Source organism: Polypterus senegalus, chromosome 16 (assembly GCF_016835505.1).
Source record: "Polypterus senegalus isolate Bchr_013 chromosome 16, ASM1683550v1, whole genome shotgun sequence".
In the NCBI taxonomy this organism is placed as follows: Eukaryota; Metazoa; Chordata; class Cladistia; order Polypteriformes; family Polypteridae; genus Polypterus; species Polypterus senegalus.
This window is the reverse complement of record NC_053169.1, coordinates 37521560-37546512: the sequence shown is the minus strand read 5'-3', so window position 1 is coordinate 37546512 and position 24953 is coordinate 37521560. Positions and strand designations below refer to the sequence as shown.

The 24953-nt window shown below is 39.9% G+C and overlaps 1 protein-coding gene across 4 annotated transcripts in view; it reads right to left on the bottom strand.

Annotated features, from left to right (window-relative positions):
- Positions 1–24953, bottom strand: part of wdr27 (WD repeat domain 27) — a 332022-nt gene that overhangs the window by 187254 nt on the left and 119815 nt on the right. The gene's annotated exons all lie outside the window — the stretch shown is intronic.

The window sequence follows — 24953 nt, the reverse complement described above, 5'->3', positions numbered from 1 at the left end:
TTTTCAAACTGTCAGCCTTCACAAATCATGTATTTCTGTAGCCCTCCAAGAACTTCTCAGCCATGGGCAGAGGGCCATTTACTGAAAGCTTGTGCAATGCTGTGGTGGTGGCGTGCGGCCTCTCTGACAGAGCTGAATTTCTATGCTCATACCTCATACATATGTCCTGGAAACATTCAAAAATCAGTGGGGCCTGACTGTAGGATGGATACTCTACTGACTTTTCATGAATGTCTGGTAATACCTAACTTCTCTGAGCCTTTTCTAGTGAGTCTTCTTTTTTCACAATGTGGCACAAACAAATTAGCTTTTAAATTAAATTAGCATTGGTGCCTTTTAACAGCTGTATAAGGTTATAATTAGTAAATACAAACAATAATTCATATCAAACCCAAGCAATCATTTGAAAGTTTAAAAGGCAAATTAATTAGTTTGCCAAATTAAGATGCTCATGCATTTAATATGTAAAACATACACATAAATTATAAGGTAGATCTAAGTCATTTCAAACTGTTACCATCAAATAATTAAGTGGTACTGATATTTCTTTTAGAACAAATTGTTTATGACTGAAACATTAAATAGCATGCAAAACATTGCTCCATTAGAAGTAAATCTAATACAATAACTTTTTGTTTAGTTAGTTTGAAATAATTCACAGGAGAATAAATGAGATTTGCATTAAAAGAACACAATCCGCAGAAAACATGCAAATGCTACCCACACCTTTTCTGAAGTGCTCTAGGGGATTGCTTTAATTTTATTTTCCTGGCAGCCAGCACAACACATGCTGTTTCAAAAAGGAAAAAATGGATGCTGCATTCCACACATTTTTTAAGTAGGATCTTTTATCAGCTATACTACTATGTAAAAATGAAGAGACAATTATTATTGTTGAAGACAAAAGGGTAAGAATCTAAAGCAGATGTTTACTTCTAAATTAAACAATTTTCTTTAGCTTCACAGTTAATTTAGTACAAACATTAACAATACAAAAAAGTGAATCTGAAATAGATAAAGACAGATTTTAATGCATCGGCTTCCTTTTGTTTCAAAGTACATTTACTGTAGCAGGAGACCAAAGCCCCAGGATGTGTTGGCCAGCTGGAGAAGGTGGTGCACTGCATGGACACAGCCTTACAATGCCCTAATAAAAAGGGGAAATGCCATGGCAATGACAACATGTGTTGTTCATCCAGTGTAAAAAGAGATTAATTGCCAGGAGGTGGTATGTGTTAACTCAGCACACTACAAGGGCAGCAGATATGGACACCAAACTGAAATTTAAAAAAAAAAAAAAACAGCTCTTCCAGTGTATCATACCACCTCCAATGTGTTTGCCTGTTTGCCTGTTTAGATTTCCTACTTCTGCCACACGGTCAGTGGTGTCAATTTTTAGAGCAAGTTTACAAACTGCGTGAACATTATCCCCTACATTCACACAGGTACCTGGATACTTTAGTCTCCCTATATAGAATGACTCGTTTCATGTGAGCCTGTTCTCTGTCTTTTAACAACATCCAAGTCAGTTTTCAATCACAGAGAAATAACTGTAGGAGGAAAAGATAATTAAATTTATCTTCACCGTTTTTTGGAATTTATACTATTAATTACCTCTCTGAGTCTTGTTAAAAATCCTGCTCTCCAAAAACAGCACGGATAAACCTTGTCGCCTTGCAAACTCAGACTAAAGAACAATCCAAAGCAATTTAGTAAATGGATAATTTATGAAGTTTGACATTGTAGTAGGGCTACATAAAATGTCAATTGTTTTTGTTCAATGTTTATAAGTGTGTTTATTTGATATTTTTCTTCTATCACTGTAAATCTTTGCAACTACATCAGAATCAGGATTTTGAGGGGTGTGTGTAATAATTATGCCCTGCAGTGGGCTGGCGCCCTGCTCAGGGTTTGTTTCCTGCCTTGTGTCCTGTTTTGGCTGGGATTGCCTCCACAGGCCCCCGTGGCCCTGTAGTTAGATATAGCGGGTTGGATTATGGATGGATGGATGGATAGATAGATAGATAGATAGATAGATAGATAGATAGATAGATAGATAGATAGATAGATAGATAGATAGATAGATAGATACTTTATTAATCCCAAGGGCAAATTCACATACTCCAGCAGCAGCATACTGATAAAGAACAATATTAAATTAAAGAGTGATGACAATGAAGGTATAACAGACGGACAATAATTTTGTATAACATTAACGTTTACCCCCTGGGTGGAATTGAATAGTCACATAGTGTGGGGAGGAACGATCTCCTCAGCCTGTCAGTGGAGCAGGACAGTGACAGCAGTCTGTCGCTGAAGCTGCTCCTCTGTCTGGAGATGATCCTGTTCAGTGGATGTTGTGGATTCTCCATGATTGACAGGAGCCTGCTCAGCGCCCATCGCTCTGCCATGGATGTCAAACTGTCCAGCTCCATGTCTACAATAGAGCCTGCCTTTCTCACCAGTTTGTCCAGGCGTGATAGAGCATCTGCAGCATCTAATTGCAGATGTTGAAGGACGCCAGCCTTCTAAGGAAGTATAGTCGGCTCTGTCATTTCTTACACAGAGCATCAGTATTGGAAGTCCAGTCCAATTTATCATCCAGCTGCACTCCCAGGTATTTTTAGGTCTGCACCCTCTGCACACAATCACCTCTGATAATCACGGGGTCCATGAAGGGCCTGGGCCTCCTAAAATCCAACATCAGCTCCTTGGTTTTGCTGGTGTTCAGTTGTAGGTGGTTTGAGTCGCACCATTTAACAAAGTCCTTGATTAGTTTCCTATACTCCTCCTCCTGCCCACTCCTGATGCAGCCCACAATACCAGTGTTGTCAGTGAACTTTTGCATGTGGCAGGACTCCGAGTGGCATTGGAAATCTGATGTATATAGGCTGAACAGGTATATAGGCTGAACAGGCCCCTGCGGTGCTCCTGTGTTGCTGACCACAATGTCAGACCTGCAGATCCCGTGACGCACATACTGAGGTCTGTCTTTAAGATAGTCCACGATCCATGCTACTAGGTATGAATCTACTCCCATCTCTGTCACCTTATCCCTAAGGAGCAGAGGTTGGATGGTGTTGAAGGCGCTAGAGAAGTCCAGATTCTTACAGCACCACTGCCTCAGTCCAAGTGGGAGAGGGATCGGCGTAGCATATAGATGATGGCATCCTCCGCTCCCACCTACTCCTGGTATGCGAACTGCAGAGGGTCGAGGGCGTGGCGGACCTGTGGCCTCAGGTGGTGAAGCAGCAGCCGCTCCATAGATTGATGGATGTGTAATAATTAATCTTTTTCTAATGTATTAATTTTACATTTACTTAAACTTTAATTTTGACTAATTTATCTGTTTTTGTCTGTCGACTGCGGAACTTGACTGGAGGGCAGGTAAGAAACTGAAGAATAAGTTTGGTTTGATGTGGCCAAGTCTTTGTTCCAGCACAGCCTGAGTATGTAACTTTTCGCCATCCAAGAGTAAACGTGGTATGTGACAAAATTTATGACACGACTGCCTTTGCTCAATATATATTTCTTTGTAATGTTTGAGTAAAATTAATATATAATTAACAGTTTTGTGATGACTTCAGAGAATGTTCTGATTTGTGTAAAGTAAGGGTCTGTTCTACTATATACTCCTATAAACTTTATTGATTCAGCCTGCTCACGTCTTGCACATAATATACATTTTATTTGCTACTATATGCGGTCATATATAATGTATTTCTCCTGAAATGTATGGTGTACAGGGTATTACATGTATTATATGTCAAAACTTTATTTAAGGCTACAAACAAAAGGAACATGGCCATTGATCCTGTCATACAATGCAAGCACATTAACATGTCAATTAGCAAGTGGAAAACTTGACATCTTTTAATAAATATCTGGAAGAAATACTGGGTCAAATAAACTAACCAAACAAGGTTAGTGGAGTGAATAGTCTCCTCTCATATGTTTCTTATGTCGATTAAACCATTTGGCAATTTTTGAAAATCTTAAGTTTTAAACACTCAAATGTTATGTTTAGATTTGCATTAGGTTACTTTAAGGATCTGAAATTAAACATGGAAACAGAACAAAGAAAATGAGTGACATCGTATAAGGCAGATGTCAAATCTGGCAAGACTCTGAGAGTGCAGGCCAAGGTCGGTGACCAAGCAGATGACAGAAATAAAAAAAACAGTAATAGTAGATCAGAAGCAAAGCAGTTCAAATAACACTTAAAGGAGTAGGTGAAACAGAACTCAAGAAGAAGATGATTAAAAAATAAAACAGGACTTGCCTAAATATTATTAATTTTATTTAAAAGTACCTTTCAAGGCACTCAAGAACACCTTCACAAAAAGTCAAAAGATAATTTGCCAAATCAAAGAATTAATAAAACAATATAAATACTAAATGAAAGAAACAATAAATAAAAAGAAAATAATACAATGAAAAATAATGATATACAATTAAAATAACATTATATATATGTGATCATAAAAGTACAATACTGTACAATCAAGAAACAAAATCAAGGGGAGTAGGCAAGATTAAAAAGACAAGTTTTAAGACTGGATTTGGACTGAAGGGAATCAATCAATAAATTAGGAAGGGAATCAATGCTGCAGATATCTTGAGGAAGGGAGTTCCAAAGACGAGGAGTAACAAAGCTAAAGGATCTAGACCTCATGGTAGATGAACCAGCAGAGGGCATAACCAAGAAATTTAAGTAAGAAGATCTAACAGTATGAGCAGGTGTATAAATATGTAGAAGATCTGAAAGATATGATGGTAACAGGCTATGAAGAACCTTGAATGTTAAAAGCTGAGTCTTGAAATTAAAACAGTATTTAACAGGGAGCCAGTGAAGTTCACAGCTTTGGGGAACACCACTAGTGACTGTGGTAGGCTGAGATCTAAAATTGTTGAGTTGAACAAACTGTGTACGAGATATGATGCAAACCAAGTGTAAGAAATATCACAGATTCCACTGAAACTAATCTGTCTAACAAAATACTATGGGAGACGGAAACAAAGTCAAACAATACCAAAATGGTCAACAGCCCAAAGTCAGGGGCCATTACCAATTCATTAGTGATTTTAACCAAAGGTGCCTCTGTACAATGGAAAGGGTGAAAACCACACTGAAACTGCTCAAATAAATCAAAATCAGTTAGACATGCTTGTACCTGTGCTGCAACTGTTTATTCAAGTATTTTAGATAAAAATGGCAGATTTACTTACCTGGTGGTGAGTAGGCTTCGATGGTGGGGGAGGATGCCGGTCAGGCCTGTTAGGCCGAAACGTGTTGTGAGGGTCTGCTGGGAACGTCTGGCAGTGTCCCCTGTCAGAAGCAGCTTCAACTCCCACCTCCGGCAGAACTTCGGGAGGTGGGGGACATTGAGTCCGAATGGGCCATGTTCCGCGTCTCTATTGTTGAGGTGGCTGACCGGAGTTGTGGCCGTAAGGTGGTCGGTGCCTGTTGTGGCGGCAATTCCCGAACCCGTTGGTGGACACCAGTGGTGAGAGATGCCGTCAAGCTGAAGGAGTACTACAGGACTTTTTTGACCTGTGGGACTCTGGAGGCAGCTGATAGGTACCGGCAGGCCAAGCGGAATGTGGCTGCGGTGGTTGCTGAGGCAAAAACTCGGGCATGGGAGGAGTTTGAGGAAGCCAAGGAGAATGAGTTTCGGACGGCTTCTAGGAGATTCTGGTCCACCGTCTGGCGTCTCAGGAGGGGGAAGCAGTGCAGTGTCAACACTGTATATGGTGGGGATGGTGCGCTGCTGGCCTCAACTCGGGATGTTGTGGGTCGGTGGGGGAAGTACTTCGAAGACCTCCTCAATCCCCCTAACATGCCTTCCAATGAGGAAGCAGAGCCTGGGGACTCGAAGGTGGGCTCTCCCATCTTTAGGACTGAGGTCACCGAGGTGGTCAAAAAACTCCTTGGTGGCAGGGTCCCGGGGGTGGATGAGATACGCCTGGACTTCCTCAAGGCTCTGGATGTTGTAGGACTGTCCTAGTTGACATGCCTCTGCATCATCGCCTGGACATTGGGGACAGTGCCTCCAGATTGTCAGACTGGTGTGATGGTCCTCCTCTTTAAGAAGGGGGACTGGAGGGTGTGTTCCAGCTACAGAGGGATCACACTCCTCAGCCACCCAGGAAAAGTCTATTCGGAGGTCCTGGAGAAGAGGGTCCGTCAGATAGTCGAACCTCGGATTCAGGAGAAACAGTGTGGTTTTCGTCCTGATCGCGGAACAGTGGACCAGCTCTATACCCTTAGCAGGATCCTGGAGGGAGCATGGGAGTTTGCCCAACCGGTCTACATGTGTTTTGTGGATTTGGAAAAGGCGTTCAACCGTGTCCCTCGGGAAATCCTGTGGGGGGTGCTCCAGGAGTATGGGGTACCAGACACCCTGATAAGAGCTGTTCGGTCCCCGTACAACCACTGTCAGAGCTTGGTCTGCATTGCCGGCAATAAGTCAAATCCGTTTCCAGTGAGAGTTGGACTCCGCCAGGGCTGCCCTTTGTCACTGATTCTGTTCATAACTTTTATGGTTTTGGTGGACTAAGGATTGGGTCACTGCTTTTTGCAGATGATGTTGTCCTGTTTGCTACATTAGGCCATGATCTTCAGCTCTCTCTGGATCGGTTCACAGCTGAGTGTGAAGCGGCTGGGATGAGAATCAGCACCTCCAAATCCGAGACCATGGTCCTCAGAGGGAAAAGGGTGGAGTACCCTCTCAGGGTTGGGAGCGAGATTCTGCCCCAAGTGGAGGAGTTCAAGTATCTCGGGGTCTTGTTCACAAGTGAGGGAAGAATAGAGTGTGAGATCTACAGGCGTATTGGTGCGGCATCGGCAGTGATGTGGGCTCTGCATCAGTCTGTCATGATGAAAAAGGAGCTGAGCCGTAAGGGCAAGCTCTCAATTTACTGGCTGATCTATGTTCCTACCCTCACCTATGGTCATGAGCTATGGGTAGTGACCGAAAGAACGAGATTGCAAATACAAGCGGCTGAAATGAGTATCCTCTGCTGGGTGTCTGGGCTTTCCCTTAAAGATAGGGTGAGAAGCTCAGTCATCCAGGAGGAGCTCAGAGTAGAGCCGCTGCTCCTCTGCATCGAGAGGAGTCAGATGAGGTGGCTCGGGCATCTGATCAGAATGCCTCCTGGACGCCTCCCTGGTGAGGTGTTCCAGGCATATCTAACCGGGAGGAGGCCCCGGGGAATATCCAGGACACGCCGGAGGGACTATGTCTCATGGCTGGCCTGGGAACGCCTCGGGATTCCCCCGGAAGAGCATCTCTGCTCAAGCTGCTGCCCCCGCGACGCAATCTCGGATAAGCAGAAGAGGATGGATGGATGGATGGATGGATGGATGGCAGATATTTAAATTGGTCGGAAATTGTTCAGATTATCAGGGTCAGCACCAAATTTCTTTAAAATGGGAGTTATAGCAGCCATCGTAAAAACTAAGTTAACAATAGCAGAAGCAAGTAATGAATGTACAATATCAGTTATGAATGAGACAATAGAAGGCAGGCAAGCTTTTACCAAATGAGTGGGAATTGGATCTAACTGAGAAGTGGAATATTTAGATGTTTTAATGAGAACAGAGATTTCAGAGACAGTAGGACAGAATTTGAGCAGGACCTAACCGAGGCAAAGTTAAGAGTATTGTGTAGCAGACATGCAGATGAGTTCTCTTGCTGGGGAATACTGTTAATTTTTGAATTAGTAAAGTGGATTGAAGGTGAGGTGCAAGTGCAATAGGTGGTGTTAGAAGCCTATTATGTTTAGTTCCCATCACCTAAACTAAACTGTTCTGCATAGTAGGCAGATTTGGCAGTAGAAACAGTACCCTTATAAAAAAGTAAATGATCGTAACACATTTTTTACGTTCAGGAAACCCTGTCTTAGCAGACAAACGTTCCAGTCTATAACCTTTACCTTTAAGCTGATGCTGCTCAGGGAACAGAGTGGGTTAAAGAAACAGACCAAGATTTTAAAGGGACAAGATTATCCACAAGACTATGTAATCCATCATTGTAACAGGAAATAAGGTTCTTCAGTTTTGAAAAGATTGTCTCTACATGAAAGGCTTTCAGTTGCACTGCAAAGAGTAGGTAAGTGGATAGTCTTAATGTTGTGAAATGAGTTTAGTTTTGGATGTTAAATTAAAATTAAAGAATATTAACTTATGATCAGATATGAGCAGATCAGATGCAGTAGAATTAAGAGGAGTTACACCAGTGCAACAAATAAGATCAAGAATGTGACTTTTACAATGCGTTGGGAAATCAACCTGCTGTTGCAAGCTAAAACTGCCAAGACAAGACACAGAATTCATCAAAAGAGTTATTAACATTATCCACATGCATATTCAAATCACCCACCAACATAACATTAGGTGACATGGCACAGAGAGGAGTTAAAAAGCCTGAAAATTCATCTAAAAATAAATCTAAATGTGCAAATGATATGAAAACTCCTCCAGCAAGTGAGCACAGAGGAAAACCAAGACAAACGACTCAAGATTAATCTTAATCAGTCAATCTAAGCACCCTTCTCAAAACACACCATCACTGTAAGTATTAAAAGCAAATTTACAATTCAAAGGAACAGAGAAGAAGAAGATGCAGCAGACCATTTTACTACTTTATACTAACAGTTGAGATGCAAGCAAAAGTGTTCTTTTTTCACTGGATTGAGAACACACAAGAGATCCTATTATATCTGAACACAGAAAAGGCCTCTGACAAAGTCGAATGGAACTATCTATTCACCACACTGCACAAATTCGGATTTGGCCCAAATATATCTGCATAGAAAAAATTAGTTTATACTAGTCCAGAAGTCTCAGTTTGTATTAACAACATGAAATCAGACTGCTTTAAATTAAAATGTGGTACTCAATAAGGGTGCCCCCTATCATCACTTCTTTTTACAATACCTATTGAGTCATTTGTGATTCATTTTCAAAAAATATCAGAGATAAAGGGAATTACCAAAAAAGAACTCAAACAAAAATATCACTGTACACAGATGAAATGGTACTTATATATTATACCCATAAATATCTTTACAATTAGTTCTTAACAGATTAGCAAAAATAAAAAAAAACAATTTAATTTAAATAAATATGTGCTTTAAAGAGTAAATTCTCTACCACACCATACTAGACTGGACATCAATCTGTTTATTCTGTTAAAATAATTTAAATATCTAGGGATAAACATCATAATTAAGTATAAAGATCTTTTTAACCAGAAGTTTGTTAACAGCATTGAAAAAATCATTGAAAAAATCAAACAAGAAGTTACAAGATGGCCCACCATTCATCTAACAATAACAGGTCGAGTCAATACTGTCAAAATGAGCATTATTCCTAAGGTTCTATTTCTATTTAGAGCATCCCTATATACATCAACAAATCATTTTTCAAGAAACTAGACTCAATTATAACCTCATTTATCTAGAATTCGAGATATCCACGCATTCAAAATATGACTCTACAATAACGTAAATTAGATGATGGCACTACCTAATTTTCAATTTCATTAATGGGTAACAATTATAGAGTACATCCTAAAAGACATATAAATTATCACATATTACACCATCCTGCTGTACTTCTTTATATGCCTAGCTTTTTGCCGAAGTAAGTACTAGCTTTTGTCAATATACCAATAATCCAGTCCTCCACCAATAACTTAGAATATGGTACCAATGCAGGATTCACTTCAAGGTATAGAAAGTTTTGCTTTTTGCTCCTCTACATGATAATCATAATTCTCAACCTTCAATATTTAATCTTTTGAAAACATTTAGGGTTAAAATACTTAGGGAACTGGCTATATATAATGTATTTGCTTCTTTTGAACAATTAGCAGAATACCCGCGCTTCGCAGCGGAGGAGTAGTGTGTTAAAGAAGTTATGAAAAAGAAAAAAAAAAATTTTAAAAATAACGTAACATAATTGTTAATGTAATTATTTTGTCATTACATATATACAGGTATATAGCAAGAAAAGGAAACATTTTAATAATAACATAACATGATTGACAAGGTAATTGTTTTGTCATTGTCATGAGTGTTGCTGGCATATATATATATACATACATACATGTGTACATATATACACGCACACATATATTATGGGGTGCCAAACAGGCAAATACATTGATTTTCTGAATATATAAAGTCGGCGTCAGAATATATAAAGTCAAAACTTGAATATATAAAGTCATTCCTGAATATATAAAGTCAAAACTTGAATATATAAAGTCAGCGTCAGTATATATAAAGTAAGCGCTGGAATATATAAAGTCAAAACTTGAATATATAAAGTCAGCGTCAGAATATATAAAGTCAGCACTGGAATATATAAAGTCAAAACCTGAATATATAAAGTCAGTGTCGGAATTTATAAAGTTATTCCTAATTATATAAAGTCAACATCGGAGTATATAAATATATAATATTTATAATATATTTATATAATATATAAAGTCAAAGTCAAAATATATTGATTGAAACGACTCTGAACTGAACTAAGTTAACAAAAACGTATTCAGAAAAATAAATTAAAAAACACTGTTCGGTTAATGTTTTGAAAATGATGCATGTGCCCTGCCCAGGATTGGTTCCTGCCTTGCGCCCAGTGTTGGCTGGGATTGGCTCCAGCAGACCCCTGTGAACCTGTGGTTGGATTCAACGGGTTGGGAAATAGATGTATAATCCAGCGCTGACTTTGTATAATCCGACACTGACTTTATTTATTCAAGATTTGACTTTATATATTCCAGCGTTTACTTTATATATTCCGACGCTAACTTTATATATTCAAGTTTTAACTTTAAATATTCCAACGCCGTCTTTATATACTCAGGTTTTGACTTTATATATTTGGGAATGACTTTATATATTCAAGTTTTGACTTTATTTATTCTGACAGTGACTTTATATAATCAAGTTTTGACTTTATATATTCAGGAATGACTTTATATATACAAGTTTTGACTTTATATAGTTAAATTTAGTCATCATTGCATAAATTTTTCTTCACCATAGAAATTTAAAGACTAAATTCAACTTCCATTCCTACCAAAGATATTTCTGCCGACTAAATAGAACCTACTTATATCCAAATTCGAGCTATTGAGCTGTCGCCTGCCTGCCTGAATAAGTCACCCTCGCTTCGCTCTTACTTTTTTACCGTTTATTTAATCATGGCTAGTGGCGGAAAAATTATAAAATGGAAGGAGGATTACTGAGTATGGCTTTACCAATACAATTATTGATGGCAAATAAAGTATCGATTATTCCTAAAGCTTTAATTGGTGATCTGTTTTTCTGTGTTAACCTCATATTTTTTCATACTTCTTCTCAAACCAAGGGGGTGCGAGGGTAAAATGAATTGGGGAAGCGCTGATCAATGTAATCGGTGTACCATGAAATCATGCATTGACAGAAGTTCCTCTTTGCTTGGAATGCAAAGTGTGATTAAATGCGTTATTTTTTAACGCGTTATGGAGCACATGCATTGAAGCTTCTCAGCTGTGCTTGTGCTAAGAAAAGGAAACATTTAAAAAATAACGTACCACGATTGTCAATGTAACCTTTTGTAAGTAGTGCCTGGAGGATTCAGAGTGTGGAAAAACTCTAGAGACAGCATGTGTATTAACTTGTGGATTTTTCTGTGAGTATTTGGTGGCAGCGTCACAAAGTCGCTTCCGTAAGACTGCGTTAGCTGCGGAGCTCAGCTCAGAGCGAAATGAGGTGAATGGGAGGGGAGATGATGATGTCACTATACGTGACATACGTCACTCGCTCGCTGCTTATTGTTTCGCTGCCTTCTCAATTGTATAATGCATGTTTTCTTCAGCGCTTTTTGGAGCTCTTCCTTGTTTTCTACATACTGCGTTGACAGTCAGTTCACGTGATTATGTGGGAGGCGTGATGATGTCACATGAAACTCCGCCCCCCACGGCTTTCGAGCTCAACTCCATTACAGTATATGGAGAAAAATAGCTTCCGGTTATGACCATTACTGCGTAGAATTTCGAAATGAAACCTGCCCAACTTTTGTAAGGAAGCTGTAAGGAATGAGCCTGCCAAATTTCAGCCATCTACCCACACGGGAAGTTGGAGAATTAGTGATGAGTCAGTCAGTGAGTGAGTCAGTCAGTGAGTGAGTGAGTGAGTCAGTGAGGGCTTTGCCTTTTATTAGTATAGATAATGCTTCAAACTTAACTTTCCACCCACGCATTTTTTCCACTATTTTCAAATCAGAAATTTTGTTAAAAGAAACCTACCCAATTTTCCAGACCTGCCACCCAATTCCGTTGCAGAGGCAACAGTGATCAGTCTTTAAGACACAGACAGCAACTCAACAATACATAAAAATACCTCAAAGAATCTTCTATTCTGTTTGGCGAAAAGGGTCTTTCAATTAGAATATTTGAAAAGAAGTGTAAATATGCTATACACAGAATATATTGCAGCTCTACATGTATAAAGCACTCAATAATTCAACTTAAAATCTTTTATCAATCATGTTTAAAATTGTCAAAAACATATCCAGGTCAAGATCTAACCTTCAAGCATTGCTAACTAGTTCAAGCACCTCTAGGCCACAAGTTTTTAGAATGTACCAAATTAACATCATTTTGGACAAAAATCTTCAAATACTGACAAGACAGCCTTGCTGCCACAATCACTCTTAACCCATTAACAGCTATACTTGTTGTATTCCCAGATGGGCTTAAAGTGGATAAGGACAAACTGATTGTAGTAGCCTTTAATACATCACATGCATTTGGATTTATCTTGCTTAACTGGAAGAATCCCAACCCACCTTTTATTACTCAGTGGGTAACTGATGTTCTGTATTACTTGAAATTGAAAATAATTATATGACTCAGGTTTCACCGCGAGTGGCAGCCTTTCCAGCAGCTCTGTGAATGACTTTATCTTTCTACCTTTTTCTATATTTCACCAATCACTCCTACCTCTTTTATGTGGACTCGTTCCATGGACACTTTTTACTACTTGGACATGGATTTTTACATGCCAAGACTCGTCTATTCAGGTAGGCAACTTCAAGCGCTGATAACAAATGCCCACGCCGGTGTGGTTCCCTATTTACTGGACAAGGTAAGAAGGCAGTATCGTGGCAGCAGAGCCGGATCTCAGCTAAAGGCGAAGCGACTTGCGAGAAAGTGGCATTACAAGCCTTCGGTGTCTTCTGTGATCCTGGGAAATGTGAATTCATTACCAAATAAGATCGATGAACTGTCTGCGCTGGTGAAAAATGTCAGGACCTACAGAGAATGCAATTTGGTGTGTTTTTGTGAAACGTGGCTAACAACTACCATCCCAGATGTTAACGTGGAGCTACCCGGGTTTAGCACAGTTAGAGCGGACAGAGACGCAAATATCTGCGGGAAGCGAAAAGGAGGAGGACTCTCTCTATGTGAATACAAGGTGGTGCAATTCTGGACATGTAAATGTCAGAATCTTCACTTGCTGCAGGGACATCAAACTGTTTGCCGTAAGTCTGCATCCATATTACTTGCCCAGAGAGTTTGGACACGTCATTGTTGTTATTGTTTACATCCCTCCTCGGACGGACGTGGAGATAGCGGGTGACATCATCCATTACGCTGTTGCTAAATTACAAACACAGCACCCTGAGGCGCCTGTGCTAATCTCTGGGGATTTTAACCATGTGACGCTGGACAAAACATTACCTGCCTTCTCCCAGTATGTGGATTGTAACACCCGGGGAAATAGAACTATTGACCTACTGTATGCAAACGATAAAGATGCATACAGCACCACCCCACTGCCTGCGCTTGCGAAAGTAGATCATAACCTGATTCTGCTTCAGCCTCACTACAAACCAAGAGTGAGGGAGCTACCTACAACCACACGTTCATTCAGGAAGTGGTACCCTGAGGCAGAGCAGACTCTGAGAGAATGCTTTGGAACTACGGACTGGGATATCCTGCAGGGATCACATAGTGAGAACATTGTGGAGGTTGTTGACTGCACAACTGATTACATCAACTTCTGTATGACCATTGTGGTTCCAGTAAGAACAGTACGCTGCTATGCTAAAAACAAGCCATGGATTACAAGTGACATCAAGGGCCTTTTCAACCAGAAGAAATGGGCTTTTAAAGGCAGTGATCAGCATGAGCTCAAGCGCATGCAGAAGGAACTCTGAGTCCAGCTCAGGGCGGCGAAGGAGCAGAACAGGAGAAAACTGGAGCAGAAGTTGCAGAATAACAGCATGAAGGAAGTGTGAGATGGGATGAAGATCATCACTGGCTGCAGCTCGAAGCGGGGTGCCATCATCGAGAGAGATGTGGAGAGAGCAAACCAGATGAACAACTTCTTTAACAGATTTGACCACCCTAACCCACTCTCACCTCGGAGTACTGCGCCCTCCACCCATCCTTTTGTTGATACCAGCATAGGAAAGAGTTTCCCCTCACCCACAATTACAGCAGCCTAGGTAAACAGAGAGCTGAGGAGACTTCGTGCCAGCATGAAGTATCGCCACGACTGCTGAAGGCCTGTGCGATGGAGCTGGGGAGTCCTCTACAGTGCATCTTCAACCTGAGCCTGGAACAGGGGAGAGTTCTGAGGCTTTGGAAAACATCTTGTATCACCCCAGTCCCAAAGGTATAACATCCTAGTGAGCTGAATGACTTCCGGCCTGTCGCTCTGACGTCACATGTGATGAAGACCATGGAGCAGCTGCTGCTTCACCACCTGAGGCCACAGGTCCGCCACGCCCTCGACCCTCTGCAGTTCGCATACCAGGAGAAGGTGGGAGCGGAGGATGCCATCATCTATATGTTACACCAATCCCTCTCCCACTTGGACAAAGGCGGTGGTGCTGTAAGAATTATGTTTCTGGACTTCTCTAGCACATTTAACACCATCCAACCTCTACTCCTTTTTGACAAGCTGACAGAGATGGGAGTAGATTAATACCTAGTGGCAATAATCGTGGACTGTCTTACAGACAGACCTCAGTATGTGCGTCTCGGGAACTGCAGGTCTGACATTGTGGTCTGTGCAGGTCTGACAGGGGACTGTAGTTTCTCCGGTCCTGTTCAGCCTATATACATCGGATTTCCAATACAACTCGGAGTCCTGCCACGTACAAAAGTTCGCTGGCTATCATGAGCTGCATCAGGAGTGGGCAGGAGGAGGAGTATAGGAACCTAATCAAGGACTTTGTTAAATGGTGCGACTCAAACCACTTAAACCTGAACACCAGCAAAACCAAGGAGCTGGTGGTGGATTTTAGGAGACTCAGGTCGCTCCTGGACCCTGTGATTATTAGAGGTGACTGTGTGCAGAGGGTGCAGACCTATAAATTCTTGGGAGTGCAGCTGGATGATAAATTGGACTGGATTGCAAACACTGATGCTCTGTGCAAGAGAGGACAAAGCCGACTATACTTCCTTAGAAGGCTGGCGTCCTTCAACATCTGCAATAAGATGCTGCAGATGTTCTATCAGATGGTTGTGGCGAGTGCCCTCTTCTACGCAGTAGTGTGCTGGAGAGGCAGCATAAAGAAGGACACCTCACATCTGGACAAACTGGTGAGAAAGACAGGCTCTATTGTAGGCACAGAGCTGGACAGTTTGACATCCATGGCAGAGTGACGGGCATTGAGCAGTCTCCTGTCAATCATGGAGAATCCACTGCATCCACTAAAAAGTATCATTGCCAGCCAGAGGAGCAGCTTCAGCGACAAACTGGTGTCACTGTTCAGCTCCATTGACAGACTGAGGAGATCGTTCCTGCCCCACACTATGTGACTCTTCAATTCCGCCTGGGAGGGTAAACGTTAACATTATTCAAAGTTATTGTCTGTTATACCTGCATTTTTATCACTCTTTAATTTAATATTGTTTTTTAGCAGTATGCTGCTGTCTGTCTGTCTGTCTAATCTAACTGACACTTAGAGAATCTGTCCAAAATAAAAAAAAAATAAAATACATAATTAAAAACAATTCAGAATAAGCCTTCATATGGGGGGTGTTGGTGGTGGAGAGGAGGTTTTTGTGCATTGGGCTCTTCTCTCTGTCTTTCTGGTTAGAGTTGAATTCTCATTTTGCTAGCTTTTACTCTTTCAGTATTCATTGTTTTTTCAATTCTGATTTTTTCTTAGATTGATGTTGAACTTCCTTGTTTTATACATTCTGAAAACATTTATCTGCTCCATTATATACTATGTTATTTTCTTGAAATAAAATTAATAAAAAAAGAGAAAATGGAGGTCATAGGAACTAGAGAGAAGAGCCTATGTCCTGATAGACCCAATCACTTATATTCACAGGGGCAAAAATATCTTTCATAGATTGCACAGTGAGTACAAAGTTTACTGTGAACTAAAACATAAAAACCTCCAGTTAAGTTTTTGTAAAGTAGTCTGAGCATTCTACTCTTTTTTATATAGGATCATGTATATTCTGTTGTAGATAAGCAAAAATCATGTAGTGTCATCTGAACAAGACATGCACTTCCATTGCTAAAACAAAAACCATAATAGCCTTGTCCCAACCTATCATTAGCCCACCGTTTGCTGTTTGCTTTTGTAATCTCTCAGTAACAGTATATACTATATTTAGAGAGGATTGACAGTCCAGTAAGTGCTCAATCATTATATTCTTTTAACAGTGTTGTTTAATCATCCAAGTTTGCACTTGCTCTATTTCTTGTTTTGATCGATAAATATTTGGATTGTGGTGCTAATATTGAACATTAACCCTGTTGTTGAGTAAATAATAGTTCGTAATTATTTGCTCTTTTTCATGACCATCAAAAACATTAAAATTGTCAAGAAATGCTTTGAAACAATTTCAGCACAAATAGTCTTCAAATAATCTTCATTCAAACCTAAGGAGAGCTTCCCATCTTAGGAAAAACCAATACAAGTAAATGAGTCCCATTCTGTTGGCTGAAATTCAATATAAATCTACAAAAAATAAGACAGAAGTCAGCCTCACAGATAACACTGCAGAATATGACACACTAGGTTAATTATATTAAAGAGGATCGAGTTTCCATTGATATAATGCACAAACTGTCAACAGTTTAAGATACTTCATTTATTTGTTCCAGCATTGTGGCCAAATCTGAAGGAAATTATAACTTGGAAATATACACTGATTAGCCACAATATTAATACCACTGACAGGTGAAGTGAATAATATTGATTATCTCATTACAATGAGTTTGTCAATGGGCGGAATATATTAGGCAGCAAATGAACAGTCCTGTTCTTGAAAATGATGTGATGTAAGAAGAAAATATGGGCAATTGTAAGGATTTGTGTGACTTTGACTACGGTTAAATTGTGATGGCTAGACAACTGAATCAGAGCATCTCCAAAATGGAAGATCTTGTGAGGTGTTCCTTGAAGGCAGTGGTTAGTAATTACCAAAAATGGTTCAAGGAAGGACAAATGGTGAACCTGCAATAGGATCATGGGCACCCAAGACTCATTGATGCAAATGGCTGGGTGTGTGGGGAAACAATGGAAGCATGATGCACTATGAGAAGGCAAGCTAGCAGAGGCAGTGTGATGCTCTGGGCCATGTTCTGCTGGGAAAACTTGGGTCCTGGCATCCATGTGGATGTTACTTTGGCATGTAGCATCTACCTGAAAATGTTACAGATCATATACACTCCTTCATGGCAATTGCATACCCTGATGGAAGTGGCCTCTTTCAGCAGGATTTTATACCCTGCCACACTGCAAACATTGTTCAGGAATGGTTTGAGGAACATGACAAAGAGTTCAAGGTTTTCACTTGGCCTCTAAATTCTCTGGACCTCAATCAATTCAAGCATCTGTGGGATATACTGAAAAAAGTAGTCCAATGCACTGAGGCCCCACCCTACAACTTATAGGACTTACAAATCTTCTGCTAATGTCTTGGTGTAAGATACCACAGGACACCTTCAGGGATCTATACTAATAAAAGGCAAAGCCCTGACTGACTGACTGACTGACTGACTGACTGACTGACTGACTGACTGACTGACTCACTGACTCACTCACTCACTCACTCACTCACTCACTCACTCACTCACTCACTCACTCACTCACTCACTCACTCATCACTAATTCTCCAACTTCCCGTGTAGGTAAAAGGCTGAAATTTGGCAGGCTCATTCCTTACAGCTTACTTACAAAAGTTGGGCAGGTTTCATTTCGAAATTCTACACATAATGGTCATAACTGGAACCTATTTTTATCCATATACTGTAATAGACTGCAGCTTGATGGCCGTGGGAGGCAGAATTGCGTGTCACGCAGTATGTAGAAAACAAGGAAAAGCTCCAAAGAGCACTGAGGAAAAAACACATACAAGCATATTCACAAGTGCAGCTACTGCGGAAACAAAGCACGGTGTAAACCGTAAGTTTAAATTAAGTTTATAGACACGCTCCCGCTGCCGTTTGTCATGCCTACGACGCATACCATATTTGTGAGATACAAGTTTAATGAGAAGACATGAGGCATAAACGAGACTTTGGATCACTTTGTAACGGAGTTAAAATTGCTGTAGCGAGAAACTTTTAAGTGCTGGGTCTTAGCTAACATTAAATAAAGCCATGGACATCGCAACATCACACAAGAAAGCGGCTCACGTGAACTGACTGAACGCAGTACGAGTGATCACTTCGATGAATCAAACCTGTTCAAAAAACGCATTACACAATTGAGAAGGTAGGAAAAGAATATGAAGCGAATGACGCATACAAGAATATTCATGAGTGCAGCTACTTCGGAAACAAAGCATGGTGTAAACCTAAAGTTTAAATTAAGTTCATGGACAGGCTGCCGCTAGCGTTTGTCATGCCCACGACTAATACGATATTCGCGAGATACAAGTTTAATGAGAGGACGCAGGGTATAAAGGAGAGTTTTGATCACTTTGTAACAGAGTTAAAATTGCTGGTGAAGGACTGTGCTTATGCAAATTCCTAAAGACTGTGTTTGTTTAGGGACTGACAGTTGAGGCTGGTGGGGGAGTCACGTCATCATCTCCCCTCCAATTCACCTCATTTCATTCACTTCATTTCGCTCCGAGCTGAGCTCCGCACCTGACGCGGTCTTGCCGTTCTTTTTCCTTAGTGTTTAGTTCTCTCTCCTTTACTGATTTATATAAAGGACAGTTGAGATCGTCAGGGATAGAATAACGTTTGGCTCAAATTCAGCAAAAGTGCGAGAGAAACTTTTAAGTGCCGGGTCTGAGGTAACATTAAATAAAGCCATGGACATTACAATCCGAGAGACTGTGTTTGTGGAGGGATTGACAGTTAAGGTGGGTGGGGGAGTCACGTCATCATCTCCCCTCCCATTCACCTCATTTCATTCACTTCATTTCGCTCCGAGCTGAGCTCCACAGCTAACGTGGTCTTGTGGATGCAACTTTGTCACGCTGTCACCAAATACTCAAAGAAAAATTCACAAGTTAATACACACGCTGTCTCTAGAGTTTCTCCACACTCTGTATGTATTCCTTGAATCCCTGTTATACCCTCTGATCTTCCATTTCAATTCAGATGCCTCAAATTTCCAGTAAGGTTCTGCTTCGCGATGACAATTAATAAGTCTCAGGGACAGACCCTACAAAAGGTTGCCATTGATTTGAGGCAAGATTGCTTTTCTCCTGGACAACTATACGTTGCATTCTCAAGAGGAAGCTCGCACAGGTTGGTCATATTACAGCCGGAGTGCTGAACTGACAACGTGGTATACAAAGAGATCCTTAACAAATAGTTATTGGCATATTTTCCCTCAGTTTAAAAAGGTATTCTTTTCTTCTTAATAAAAATTTAAAAGCAGGATTTTGCTATATATATATACTGTATATATATATATATATATATATGTGAATGTATGTATGTATGTATGTACAGTATGTATGTGTGTGTATATATATATATATATATATATATATATATATATATATATATATATATATATGTAGATATGTATATATATGCTTATATATGTAGATAATGTGGTCCCCGGCCGGGTCGTCCAGGAGGACCGGAGGAGGGCTTGTGCCTCCTACAGACAGCGAGGGGGCGTCCGCCCTGGTTATGTTGGGGGCCTCGGGTGAAGGGCTTGGAAGCCCAGCACAGTAGGGACCCGTGGCCACCGCCAGGCGGTGCCCCAGTGCCTGAAAATCCCGGGAGCCCAGCACTTCCGCCACACCAGGAAGTGGTGGGGGGAAGATGTCAGGGGACACCGGACAGCTTCCGGGTGCGCAGTTAGCACTTCCGCCACACTGGGGCGTGGCTATGGAGGAATGCCGGGAAGCAGCTGGAGCCCATCCGGGTTCCCATTTAAGGGGCCACCTCCCTCCAGTCATGGGCAGAAGTCGGGTGGAAGAGGACGGAGCTGAAGGGAGGACTAGAGGCGGCCAGGAGAAAGGCAGTGGAACTGTGTGGCCTGGACTTTGGGGGAATGGTGCAAGAGGCACTGGGGAATGCACGTGACAATACTTGTAAATATTATAAATAAACAGTGTGTGGTGGATCCAACGATGTCTGTCTGTGTGTGTCCGGGTTCAAGTTCACAATATGTATATATATATATATATATGTGTATATATGTGTATTTGTATATATATATATATATATATTGTCACACACGTGTGCATGGGAAGCAGCTGAAGGGCTTAGAAAATACTGTTTATACATCTGCCCGGGGGGGGCGGGGTGCACTGACGCTCTTTCTGAGTTCTCTGCAGGTCTTACCGGGAAATCCCACCAGGAGCCGCCATTTCCAGGAAGGACACATCACTTCCGGTTCGGGCCCAAGAATTAGGTCACTTCCGGTTCCGCCCCAAGGATGATGTCACTTCCAGTTCCAGCCCAGAGGACGACATCATTTCCGCCCTCTGTGCTATAAAGCTCACTGCCTTTGCTTAGGCAGGCAGTTCTGTTTTGGACTCTGTTGTGTAACAACTGTTTAAAAATGCCTCAAAGACTTTTGCAGCCGGGAAACAGCATTAAACGGGTGGCTGCCCCAAACCTTTCTACGTCTCTGGTCTCCTCTTATTACAATATATATATATATATATATATATATATATATATATATATATATATATATATATGTATATATATATATGTGTGTATATGTAGATATGTGTATATGTACATATATGTGTAAATGTATATATGTGTATGTATATATATGTTTGTGTGTGTGTGTGTGTATATATGACAGCAACACTCATAACAGTGACAAAACAATTACATTGACAATCATGTTACATTACATTATTCTTTTTCATAACTTCTTTAACAAACTACTTCTCCGCTGCGAAGCGCGGGTATTTTGCTAGTCTTGTAAAATTCACACCTTGACGGGACAGAGCTTGTTTTTAGCGGCACAAGGGGGACCTACACAATATCAGACAGATAGTTTAAATATTATGGCTGATTGGTATATAGTCATTCATTCTATCACTGCCTGTACTAGAGGTACATCACAGTTAAGTATTTACATTTCACCTACAGTATATGTCTGAATGTAGTTAACTCTGCAAATACTTAAAAGCAAAAAGTTGTCATAAGCAATGGAGCAAGCAGAAATCAGGCAAATTAGCATTTCAGAACTCACAAGCAGTAGGTCAAAAATAAAATAATCAGAATATAGCCAGCTAAAGAACCTGACAAACAGGCATTTAGAAGAGAAGTGAGGTTTGCGTCTTTTAGTTAGAATAGCTGCAGGTGATTAAGTAGTGAGGAGACAGCTGTACAGAGCTTTCCTTGAGTTTCAAAACAAATTAATTACTAGTGACTCATTACTTCTTAAAATAATAGTCACATAAGGTTATTATTAGTCACTGTTAAAACATTAAATAATAGCAATAATTTTTTATGTAACATTGCTTCCTTACATTTATGTATGATGCATTATTTTGCCATAATTCAAAGCTCATAATGGTATATGTGCATTTGCTGTCTTTAATGTGTTTCTAAATTTTTTGAACCTATTGAACTGCTGGCCAAATTCATTGCAGCTGTAGACTAACCACTCCAGTCCCATTTTGAATATATTGTTTCCCCATATTTGACCACTGCTTTTCTATTTATGACCAAAACCTGCAATCAACAGCACCAATTGAATATTAATATGCACAAAATTCAACATACCAAATGCATGACAAAGTAATCTGTCAGCGTGCTAACAACAGCCGACCTGTTGGAGTAGCTGAACAATCACTGGATGAATGAGCAACAGAGGTCTACCTGACTAAAGAATAAATGGAAAATTAAAGTAATTGTACCCTATACTAAATACACTCTGATTTGAAGTTGTTTTTTTATTTTATTGCCATATATTCTGTACAGTATGTCATTTTTCATATAAATTAGTCCATTGTTTTTTGGGTGTCACTTTGATTTATATTAATGTTAATGACTTTAGAGATAAACCTGCAGTACAATCTGAGTAGCTCTGACCATCTTACTGCTTCCTGCAACTAGCAGCTTCAGCTCTCTATTATTCAAGTATCATCTATCTAGTTATATATGCACATTTATTTCTGATACTTTTCAACTTTTTCTTGTTCAGAGTTCATAGGCTTGGAGACACTGAAGAATGGCTAGATATTCTGATCTCATTTTGTTATTGGTCATCTGTCTGTTTTAAGAAAGTCATAGTTAAAACCATATTTTACTTTTCACAGTACTAGGGTGCTTTGCCCCCTGCTTGCTTTGCTCGCCAACCCCTGTGTTTGGTTTTTTGGATACATACTTTTAAGATTTTTTTTTCTTTGAATCGTTGCTATTTCATTAGTTTCACTTTTATTTCAGAACTTCTGTAAAAACAATATTTGGAATCTTTGGAGTCCCAATATGCTGAATCTTTTAAATGAGGTCAGTGAGACATGTGTTTAATGACTTTGTACCATAATCCAGGATAGCTTTCTCTGTTTGGAACTTTAGCACAGACAAAACGATCTACATAATCAGCAGTTAATAATATTTTTGCAAACCAATAAATGCATGTGAGGTAACCCACGTTTTTGAAATTCTCTGACTTAAACTTCAAAGCCTTACAATATTTACATACTTCTGACATATCACCTATGTCCATATATTCGATCTCTATTCGCCTTTTCGTTTTTTCTCCAAGTAATAATTTCTTGTTTCTTTGCGCTAATGCAATGTTTATTTTCTTTTTTTGACACTGTTGTTTTTTTTCTGCTTTTATATTCTGTATCTTGCTCTGCATGTGTTTCATGCCTATGTTTTTTTTTGAGTCTTTTGAATTCCAGTTTTCATTATCCCTAACCTGCTCTGCATGTGTTTGGACACCTTGTTTTTTAACCTCTTTATGACGTTTTACTTTTTTTGTACTCTTTGTCTTTTATTGCTGACCTTGCTTTGTCCTGCTTTTTTTTCAATGACACCTGGTCAGTGGTGATTATTTTCGAGTAATAATTGCCGTTTGTTTGCGCTACTGCGATCTTTACTTTCTTTTTTGTATACTTTCTAAGTTTCCTACTTTCATATTCTTTAACTTTCTTCACATGTGTATCGCACCTTTTTTTTTTGAGCCTTTCAAATTCCACTGCTTTCATAATCTTTAACCTGCTCTGCATATGTATAGAGGCAACGTTTGTGAACGTCTTTTATGAAGTTCTACTTTGTCTTTTACTCTGTCTTTTAATTATGAGTCCGACAGGATGTGCTTTACTTTCAATTCCACTTGTTCTGGGCTGATAATTACTATTCTTATTTTCTGAATTTGCACCTTGTTTATTCTTTTTCTTTTTTGCATTTTTTTCTCTCCAAACACTTTTGAGTCTCTTTTCTTCGTGCTGCTCTTTCTTCTTTGCTTAGTCGTCGACGTTTCATCTACTGTATAACGTATTGTCCTTATACGATTTATATGCGCTGAGAGCCCTGGATCTGTGTGTGTTCAAAGCCTTACACTCACACAACTGAGTATTTGCTGCCTGTGGTCTTATTTGATATTGGTTGTAAGTAGGGCGTGTCTAGCAAGAATCTCATGTTCTACATCATCGCGAGACGGTCCTGGGTCAATCTCTTGGCACAAAGTCTCATGTTTAAGGTCCCCGCGAGATGATCCATGGCCATTCTCTTTCGTCTCGCAGTTCTTTTAGGCGTCTTCTGTGATCTTAACATGAAGATCACGTCTCGTCTGCCGTCTTTCTCTTCAGGATTTTTTTTTTATAATAGAGAGATATTTTTTCCCTTAAGCCAATGTGACATTATATGACCACTTGTTGGATGGGATGTCAAAATAAATGACTACAGTTACTGGTCTCATTACCTCAGTATGTGAGATTAAACTACAAGAAATAGCAGGGAATATCAAATTAGACGATTTACATTTCCAAAGTATTCTTACAGTCAATAACACATTGCCTGATGGAGCTGGTACTCATGTGAAAGATTTACTGGTACAGCAACTTCAGCTTGAGTCGCTGAACTTTTTTGATTTTCTTTCATTCTTTAATGCTATCTAAAAACATATAGCATCAGATACACAAGTCTGTTTTCTATTTGTCAAGCCTGAAACACTTGCGTGCCTTATTCCTCATAGCTGTATTATATGCACTACACCTATAGGTGAGCACTCATTGACTGTCACCTCTCAAACTTGCAAGCCCACCCCTTCAACTTAAGACTCTGTTGGATATGTCAAAGTATATGACTGTTTTTCAGGGGAGCATTCCTCAACTACCGCTAACTCACCATGATTATTTAAATGAAGTCTGCAACTGAAAATTGCCAAAAGTAAAAGTGTAAGTGTAATGTGACATGGACATTAATTACTCTAAAGAAACTATTTTCTTTGGACACCTCCACAGTAATGCAGTTTTTAAAAACATAAAATGTTCACAAACACAATCTGTTCTCACCACTATTTT